Source organism: Callorhinus ursinus, unplaced genomic scaffold, assembly GCF_003265705.2.
Source record: "Callorhinus ursinus isolate GAN/ISIS: 27379988/994484 unplaced genomic scaffold, GSC_fseal_2.0 scaffold6, whole genome shotgun sequence".
In the NCBI taxonomy this organism is placed as follows: Eukaryota; Metazoa; Chordata; class Mammalia; order Carnivora; family Otariidae; genus Callorhinus; species Callorhinus ursinus.
In genome coordinates this window covers 68,647,746-68,656,674 of record NW_027397068.1, presented here as the reverse complement: position 1 = coordinate 68,656,674, position 8,929 = coordinate 68,647,746, and the positions used below count along the sequence as shown (strand labels likewise).

General features: G+C 50.2%; 1 protein-coding gene across 17 annotated transcripts in view; it reads right to left on the bottom strand.

Annotated features, from left to right (window-relative positions):
* The window catches only part of TIAM2 (TIAM Rac1 associated GEF 2), a 224,380-nt gene that overhangs the window by 27,749 nt on the left and 187,702 nt on the right, over positions 1-8,929 (bottom strand). Inside the window, exon 1 of one of the 17 annotated variants that reach the window (XM_073894140.1) lies at positions 7,821-8,036. The exons of 15 other annotated variants lie outside the window; for them this stretch is intronic. The gene's annotated coding sequence lies outside the window, so the exon portion shown is untranslated. Of the gene's footprint in view, positions 1-920; positions 1,315-7,820; positions 8,037-8,929 lie in introns of those variants that run through there. One more of the 17 variants, XM_025866371.2, reaches the window with a different exon arrangement.

Genomic DNA, 8,929 nt, shown 5'->3' with positions numbered 1-8,929 from the left:
CATAATAAAATAAAATTTAAAAAATTAAAAAAAAAAAAAGGCCTGGACTATCAGTTCTAATATTTGGCTGAAAATACCACCTGGAATCTGGTATCTAAAAAACTGTAGCTTTGGGAAGAAAAACCACAAAAATATGAAATGTAAATTACTTGTTAATATCCTGACCACCTTTCTTAGGCTTGGGTTTTGCCAAGCGCTATCGGAGTGAGCAGAGATACAACCTGCAGGCCCCTTTAACTCCCAGCTGTAGTTAAAAAAAAATTTTTTTTTTTTGCTAGATTTAAGCAGTGTTTTGTTTTTTGGGTTTTGTTTTTTTTTAAGATTTATTTATTAGAGAGAGGCAGAGCGAGAGAGCATTCCAAGCAGACGCCGAGCTGGGAGCATAGCCTGACACAGGGCGCGATCTCACGACCCTGAGATCATGACCTGAGCTGAGACCAAGAGTCAGATGCTTAACCGACTGAGCCACCAGGCGCCCCACTTAAGCACTGTTATAATCAAGTTTGTTCCATTACTCCGGACTGTATCCTACTGACAGGCTCTCAAATCAATCATCTCACATGAGCAATGTCTGCCTCACACACATTTATCTGAGACTTCACCACCAATCTCTAAAAATCTAACCCTGACTAAATAATAGAAATGAGGTCATAAAATTTAAACTAGGACAATTATTTTTGATAAACCGTTTGGCAATTTGATCAACCTTCTAGAAAATGCAAGTCAATAAATCCAAAGTAACCAAAGCCATGTTTCCCCAGGAGCGCGGAGCCCAGAGGACGGCTACAAAATCACACCCGGACAGGGAGGAGCGCGAACAAAACCAGAAGACATCAGAGACAACGTGACCGCAGCCAACTGTCCATTTAAAACTTTTGTTTTTTAAGCCTCAGACACAGAAAACTGATTTTAAATCTCACCTGAGATTACTGGTTTGATAATCCTCTCTCCGTCGTGGAAACTCATCTATAAAACCACCGTGTTTAAGACCTCACTAGGCAACGGGGTGCAGGCAGAGCGGAGATGCCCTGCCCCATCCTGGTGCCTGGAACAGCAGGCTGATGCTGCCCAGGCCAGTCTTCTCATCTGATCATCCTTTCTGTCGTGGCTGAACCATGAAGGTACTGGATTCTAGAACATTCCAAAGCCAACTCAAAGCCAACTCCAACACCAACTCGAAGCTCCTTGTCAAGACTCCCCGAGTGACACAACACTTGTGGAAACCCCCAGCCTGTGCAATGCCAAGCCAGAACCTTCTAAGCAATTGCACATCTAAGAGCTTCCTCATCTGACATCTGTTTTCTGAAAAAGACAAGAGAACTTAGGTGGCAGCAAAGAATCAGAGAGTGTGAAGGAAGGTGAGTCACAGAGGAGGAGGGATGCCTGGAGGCTGAACAAACAAAAGAAGGGATAGGGAGGTGTGACAACAAACAGAAGAATGGAAAGGAGAAAAGACAGAACTGGGGGCGTCAAAAACCATGCTTTCAGTTGTCTCCTGTCTCCCGTATTAGTGACAAATCTATTTTGCGTTGCCTGGTCCTTCGTGCTATTATCAAGAACAGCAGGAGACTGATTTATGAAACTAATAATCCAACCTTTCCCCCGGGGAGTGAGAGCACAGTACTGGAGGGGGTGAAGTGTTCCCAGCGGGGTCCGCAGACCCCTGCTCCCTCAGCGCCTAGCCCCCGCCGCAGTGGCACAAAGTCAGCTCCGAGCGGACGCTACAGAGGAAATTGCAAAATGACTCACAACAACCTCTCAGAACTTTTTCAGCAAGTGAAAGCAGCTACCATGTGGGGCTGGGACATTATTAAAAGGTGAGAATCTGCCGTGAGTGATGGAAGGCATGAAGAAAACGCACTGAGGCTCAGATACATCTGCGCTCATGCCGGGCAAGCGAAGTCTTCGCTGGACTACAATCTCTGACACACAGATCTTTTTTTTTTTAAGATTTTATTTATTTATTTGACAGGACACAGCGAGAGAGGGAACACAAGCAGGGGGAGTGGGAGAGGGAGAAGCAGGCTTCCCGCGGAGCAGGGAGCCCGATGCGGGGCTCGATCCCAGGACCCTGGGATCATGACCTGAGCCGAAGGCAGACGCTTAATGCCTGAGCCACCCAGGCGCCCCTGACACACAGATCTTTAACGGAGCCATCGATAGGACTGTCTCAGGCCCCCTACCAACGGCTAACATCGGGGAATGCCTCTGTGGGGGAGGTCCCAATGAATGAAGGAATACAGCTGACACTACACCAACCCCCATTCTTGGTAAATACTGAAGGTAAGACAAACAGGATTCACGGCACCCAGAGTGGCCAGCCAAAATCAGGTCCTAACTGTGGCTGTTACTCCTTCAAAAGACAAGGAAAGGAGCGAGGCTTGCGGACGTGATGGGGCCGGGGTAATGTTCCCCTCGGCCCCAGGGAAACCACGGGATCGATCGTCTGCTTCCTTCCGATCCCCCGAACTGGGCATACACCCATCCCTCTGGTCCCACAGACAGCTGTTGATTTTACTGAAGGGAGTTCTACAAAATGTTGGCTTGGGGTCAAGATCGAAATTTATGGCCCTCCTCCCCAGAAATCATTGTTTTTTCACTAATTACAGAAAATAAAACTCTGAAAATGCTAGAACATCAAGGCACAATGCCGTAATTGGTGTTCAACAATGTAGGACTGTCTAACCACCACCAGCAATATTCTCCTTGGTCTCAACCTAACGGTTTATGCCATCTGGGGTGGGGTTCTTATGTAATAATAGTATCTCAATGTCTCTTAGCACATTAAAGTAAGGCCTTACCACTGCCAAGCCCACCACACCCATCAGACCTGAAGATAAAGACAAAGTTCAAAATGTCACTTGGCTTAAAGAAACATAGGGCCAGGGGCACCTCGGTGGCTCGGGTGGTTAAGCATCTGACTCCCGATCTCAGCTCAGGTCTTGATCTCAGGGTCAAAAAAAAAAAAGGAAAAGAAAAGAAACACAGTGCTTTTCATTCAGTTAGTACCTGATAACTATGTCTGTAATGTTAATAATATTAAGTCAAGACAGCAGCTAGATTACTCAGGTGTTTACTCAATGTCAGAATTATGAACGTAGAGCTCACCGATTCCTAAGGAGACAATCTGTGGGTAAACGTCCCAAGGAGAGCAAGCTCCCTAGAACTGCAGTGACTTGTCACATACAGGAGCAATTTCCTGAGGGCCCATCGCTTTCATCAGATGCTCAACGGTCTGCTCTAAGTTATTTTCCGCAACCAAGTAAGAGAGTAAAAGACCAGAGCGGATACGGGAATAGAGCACCTAACCATCCTCACCTTCACTTGCCATGACCTTCAACCCCCATTAAGTCTTACAGGTTTTTACTTCAATAACTGTGTGAAGGACAATAAATAACCAGTGCTAATTCTAATCGGTTTCTTCTAGAATTTCCTATTAAGCAGCTCTCTGTATTCATGAGGAGAAAAGGCCACACGTCAGGCAAACGCCAGCTTCAGATCAGGCGTTGGGGCAGAGAGCGAGGCCGGCGGGGTGTCAGAGCACCACAAACAGAACCAGCACAGGCCTCCGCGACCGGCAGAGCCGCCCCTCGGCACGCAGGTGCAGAAGTCTGAGGACTCCCCCAAGGACGCAGGATTTCAGTGTAAGACTTGGGGCCCAACCCCACGTGTCCTTCCCCCACGACCCCCCACGTCCAGCAGGCTTCCCCCAGAACCTGCATGAGCCTGCGAACGGGGTTTACTGACGGTGGGGTCTGGCCCGAGACTCCCCGCTCAGACTCCCTGCTTTCTTCTCCTCCAAAAAGAGAGAGATGATTCTGAAACTATTCTGTCTCCAATCCAGGAAGCCTAGAAAGAAAATGAACCTGGAGACACAGAGGGCGGGAGACCGTGGAGGGGGAGGGTGAAGGCAAAGGAAGGGGGCGGCCTCGCCTCCACGAGCACTTGCAGAAGCATATGGCCCGCTCTAGAGCCAACACAGACGGCGGGGGGCCTCGCCACCACCCCACCGGGACTTGCCCCGGCGGGAGGCAACGGGGGGGGGGTCCCAAGGAGCGCAGCTGGGGCCCCTCTCTGCCACCCCCCACCCAGGATGCAGGCGGCTGGCTGGCTGCTCTTCGAACGTGGGCCTCCGCTGGGCCACGGGAAGGCCAAACCCACCGTCCTCCCGTCTCACGTCCGAGGGGCTGGGAGCGGAGGCACGGCCGCCGCGGTTTCGAAGGCGGAGGCCGAGCGGGGAGAGGCCCGCCCGGGGCAGGCAGTGTGGCAAAGCTAGTCCCCCCCGCCCAGAGACCGAAAGCCTTCATGTGGCCCGGCTCCGGGGAGGCCCGGGCACTTTCCTGTGAGTCACGGTCCCGACAGTGTGAGGAGGGGCTGTAATCATCCCTTCAGCCCCGACAGTGAGTTCTAGAGCCGCGTCAAGCCACCAGCCCACCCGCCCTCTCGCTGATTCACGCCTTGGTGCCGCCATGGCCTCCTGACACCTTCCTGCTCCTTGCTCCCTCCCGGGGGACTCCCAGGATGACTCCCGTGACAACTCGTTCTCGCTCCCAGAAAACCAGGGTGAAGGGGGAAGTCTGGAGGAGAATGAGGAGGCAGGAAGGAGAGGGCTGGCTGGGGCTGGCGAGGCGGCCAAACGGGAGGAGGAAGCAAGCGGCTGGAAGGGAAACCGGCCACATTAACAAGAAGGGAAGGGGAAGTCGGGGACCCAGCGGCCTCCTGAAGGCTTCCAGCCTCCCTGAGTCGGTGTTGTGCCCAGAGCAAGAGGGGCATGGCCGGCCCCAGGCCAACCCCCGGGAGCTACCACCCTACAGCCCGGCTTCCAGACCAGTCTCATTGGGCTGCCTGAACAAACACACCCTCTGCCCGTACAGGGCACGCGAGCGCGGCTCTCTGAGGCCCTACACCGCAGCCAAGTCTCATCTGACAAGCGGCCCCAGCCTCTGAGCTTCCAGAGCCTCTCTGGCAAAGGCACCGAAGGCTTAAGTGCTCATCGGGCACCACCATGCTGTTGGCAATTTCTGTGTCTCTGGGCTCCGGTGAGCCCACAGCTCTGCCCGTGGCAGCAGCAAGCCCCTTCCCATCTCCCAGTTTGCTTGGGCTAGGGACACACCGGCCCCGCACAAGCCCCTTTAGGACCCAGCCCCACGGCCGTGTTGCGAGGGTAGCAGCTGGGAGAGAAAGTGCAGAGAAGTCAACACCAGCAACATTTCTTCCCATTGCCTTCTTGTCAACTCCACTGTCTGTCCCCCTTCCCTTGGACAAGCTCTCCCTGCCCAAACTGCTTGCCATGTAGCTCCTGGCTCAGAGGGCTCACCTCTGGTTCTCAATGCCAACACCCTTCCAGCTCACTGCTGGCCCTGCCCACACCCTGCACGGAGATCTGGTTTACCTCCTCTTCCTTCCTGCCTGCCTGCCTGCCTTCTCTCTCTCTCCTCTCTCTCTCATCTGACACTGCGGGTAACATCTCTAACCCTGCTGAACAGAGTATATAAGCGATCCTTGGCAACAAAGAGGATAGCGCTCTTGTGTGCTTCACGGCGCAGTGATGTCCCCTCCTGCCACACCCAGCAAAGAGTTGGCATCTTCCTGACACATCAGCCCTAAAGATCAGGGCAGACCAGGAGCCGGGCACTAACCCCCGGAGCTAGGAAAATAGTAATTAAAAAAAGAAAAAATTCCAACCAGCTCCAAAGAGATCAAATGGACTTTTAGACTCCCATGCAAACTAAGCACAGTTGCTTCCAACAAATCCACAAACTTGCCGCCAAGTCCCTGCCACATGGAGGTACCATAGTGTTAGAAAAGCGGAACGGTGCATCTGAGAGTCGGGCAGAAAACTCAGCCCAACTGGATCCGTTTTAGCCTGTACCCACGGCGCCTCTCCAGGCCCCGAAGAGACGCTTCTCCTCCAAAAGGCACAAGTCTGTAAGACCTCCTGACAGGCTATGTCTCAGGCTTCACTGAGCTTCTCACTATTCACAGCCCACTCCTGCTAAAGAGAAGGGCAGACCTGACAGATATGATTTTCTTCATCTCTGGAAGCAGCCCTTTAGGAAAGGGTGTCCATGCCCGGCACTTTGCGTAAAAAAAACCAGCTCCGAGGCGGGTGGGTTTGGTCTTCGTGCAGGTGACAAACAGCTAAGAGGACCCGACTGCCAGGGCCTTCGTTTCCAATTCTTTTTTGTGTCCTGGGACAGCTCAAGAGGATCTGACCACCTGATACTCCCTTCAGGAAGGCTGAGAAGGCAGCAAAGGCGGGCAAGCCATGTGTTAGGGGCGCAGGATGAGAAAGCATCCGGAGCGCTGTATGCGCATGAGACACATCAGGAAGGAGGACCTCTCAGCCTAACAATCTCTCAAGGGTGTGTGTATAACTGTGCACAGTCCTCTCAACAACACAGGGCTGGTGGCACTGTTATTCTTACTCACAAGTGAGGACAGGGTAAGCTTAGACTGGTTGGGTGCCCTGCCCCAGGTCATGCAGCGGTAAAGTCCGGTGGGCCAGGTTTCCAGCCGTCAGGTTGAGACTTCTTTCCATTGTATCACTGCCCACCTGGATTTATTCACTGCAGAAGAGGACGCCAAGTCATCTCCAGGGACAATGGGGTCTGCTTAGAGGATGCTATCTCTCTGTTCATTCCTATGTCAGGGATTCTGTCAGAGGACATGCATTTAGAAATAGGTATATTTAGCTCTTTAAAAGAGATCATGATCATATTAATCTACTGAATAGCAGCCATGTAGAAAGACCAGGATTCATAAAGAAACTGTATTTTAATTTCACTTTTTAGCCAAAACATCTTACGACCAAACAGATCTCGAAATAATGCAGGAGACTCAAAGATAAAGTAGAAAGATGTACAATGTGAGCCTGCTGGAAAACAAACCATATGTCCAATAATCTTTTTCTTTCGCTTCTTAGATAATGCAAGCTCTTAAACGGAATTCATGTAAAAAAAACCTCAGAAGGTTAAGAGAAGTGCGTGAGCAGGCATTAAATATTAAATGCAAGTTATGTTCATGCTGTGTTCTAACACCTAACCATTAGTGCATGTCCTTTTTTTTCCACCTTGCACAAATGAAAGGGCAAAATAGATCGTAAGCATTATTTAATTGCAAAGAGCACAACACACAGTCGTCATGCTGTGTATCTCCAGATTCCCAATGCTCTCTGTTCTAGCAACACAACGCCTACAAACTGTAAAAATAATCACTGCCAAAGCTACACTAGGTGATTACATAAAATTTCTTCTAAAAAAGCTGGGAAGGAAAAAAAAAACATTTAATCAGGAATAACTAAGGTAGAAACTCTGCTTACCTCGTAGAAAACGGTTTCACTTTTGTGGATTTTCTTTTACAGCATGAAGCTCAATAACTAGCATGGGCTATGCTCCCGAGAAATTTCACAAAGCAGCAAATTATGTATTGTCTTCAAATGACTCCTCTTTTCAAGTGGATTTTACAGAGTAAAAATTTGAAATTTCTGGGCTTTCTGATATATTTCAAAAGGACAAAACTATTTCAGAGATCCACTGAAAGACCCTTGCAAGGAAGGAAGGAGAAAGGAAAAGTCGACAGTGCCACCGAGAAACTAGAATCCAAAAGAAATGCTCGCATCCTTAGCTGCAAAGAGTGTTCAAAGATTACAGTCAGGATTCCCTTCGGGAAAGAAAGGCATCTCTTCCCGTCTGCACAACAATCTATAGACATTTCAGAGTAAAATCAACTTTCCAGACAGAGAGAAAGGAAACCATGCAAGCATGCCTACATTTGGATCAGAATCCACACCCCTGAGATCAAAGCCCTTGCTTACTTACATGCTGTACATAGAAAGGAAAAGTTCAAAGGAAACTGCTCCCTCTGGGAGAAAGGATTACATCTACGGTCGGCTGTTGGGCAATGAGTAAGACACACGTTCTCTCACTCTCATCCCCAGGCAATGAAAAAATCCCAAACTGTTGTTCCAAGTCACATTCGCAAGGACGTCCTAGCGCCACCAAGCTCTTCCTCCGAGGCAGCGCCGCTGGTTGGGGAAGAGCACCCCCTTCCTCTGAATTTCCACCCCATGCCGAGCCTGCCAGCTCTGGGGAGACACCGGGTCAGGGCACACTGGGGGACGACAGAGCCACAAAGTGCCACATCTTCAGAGTCAGCTCAGAGACTGGAAAGTGGAACGCAAACCGTATTTCTGCAGAGCCTGCTTAGCCCGCCTCAAGTTCCCGGAACAACCCAGAAAGTCTTTTCAACCCCCTCCCCCAAAAAGAAACTGTTTATTCCTTTCCAAATCCAAACTGTTACAACAGTGCCAGCTAATTGCTAACAATACTGGGGGGAAGAAAGAGCCCGCACACAGAAGAGGTTGCCAGGGGCATACAAAGAGCTGTGATAGTAATAGGCACCCTTGAAGGGCAAGAAGGCAATCAATTATGAGCCATTTGCAGAAATTGCGGGGCTGTCAAAAGCCCCACTTACAGCTGTGCTGCATTTGATTTTCAAGGGAAATTATTCCTTATTTCAAAGTCTAGAATATTATTAGTAAAATATCCCAAACAACTCAGGCTCAACCAGGGTCTAATCTGAAAAGAAGTTAATGACCCCTAAGAAGGCGAGAGGGGCCCGAGTGGGAAGAGCAGGAGAGAGGGGCCGGTCTTCTCTCCGGAGCAGTGACCACCTCCCATGGGCGTTGTGGGGCAGTGCCAGGGCGAGCCGAAGAGATCCATGCCCAGCACGTGGACACACATCGTCCAATTCCCAAACCACCACTGGAAAACAGAAAAAGACTGCTTTTAGGTATAACCTGATGTTTCCAGGGGGCTGAAAATAATAATACAGAAGAAAATGTCTTTTTTTTTTTTTTTAGAGCAAAGAATGAGCAAGCATGAGTAGGGGGGGGGGGGGGGGGGGGGGGGGGGGGGGGGGGGGGGGG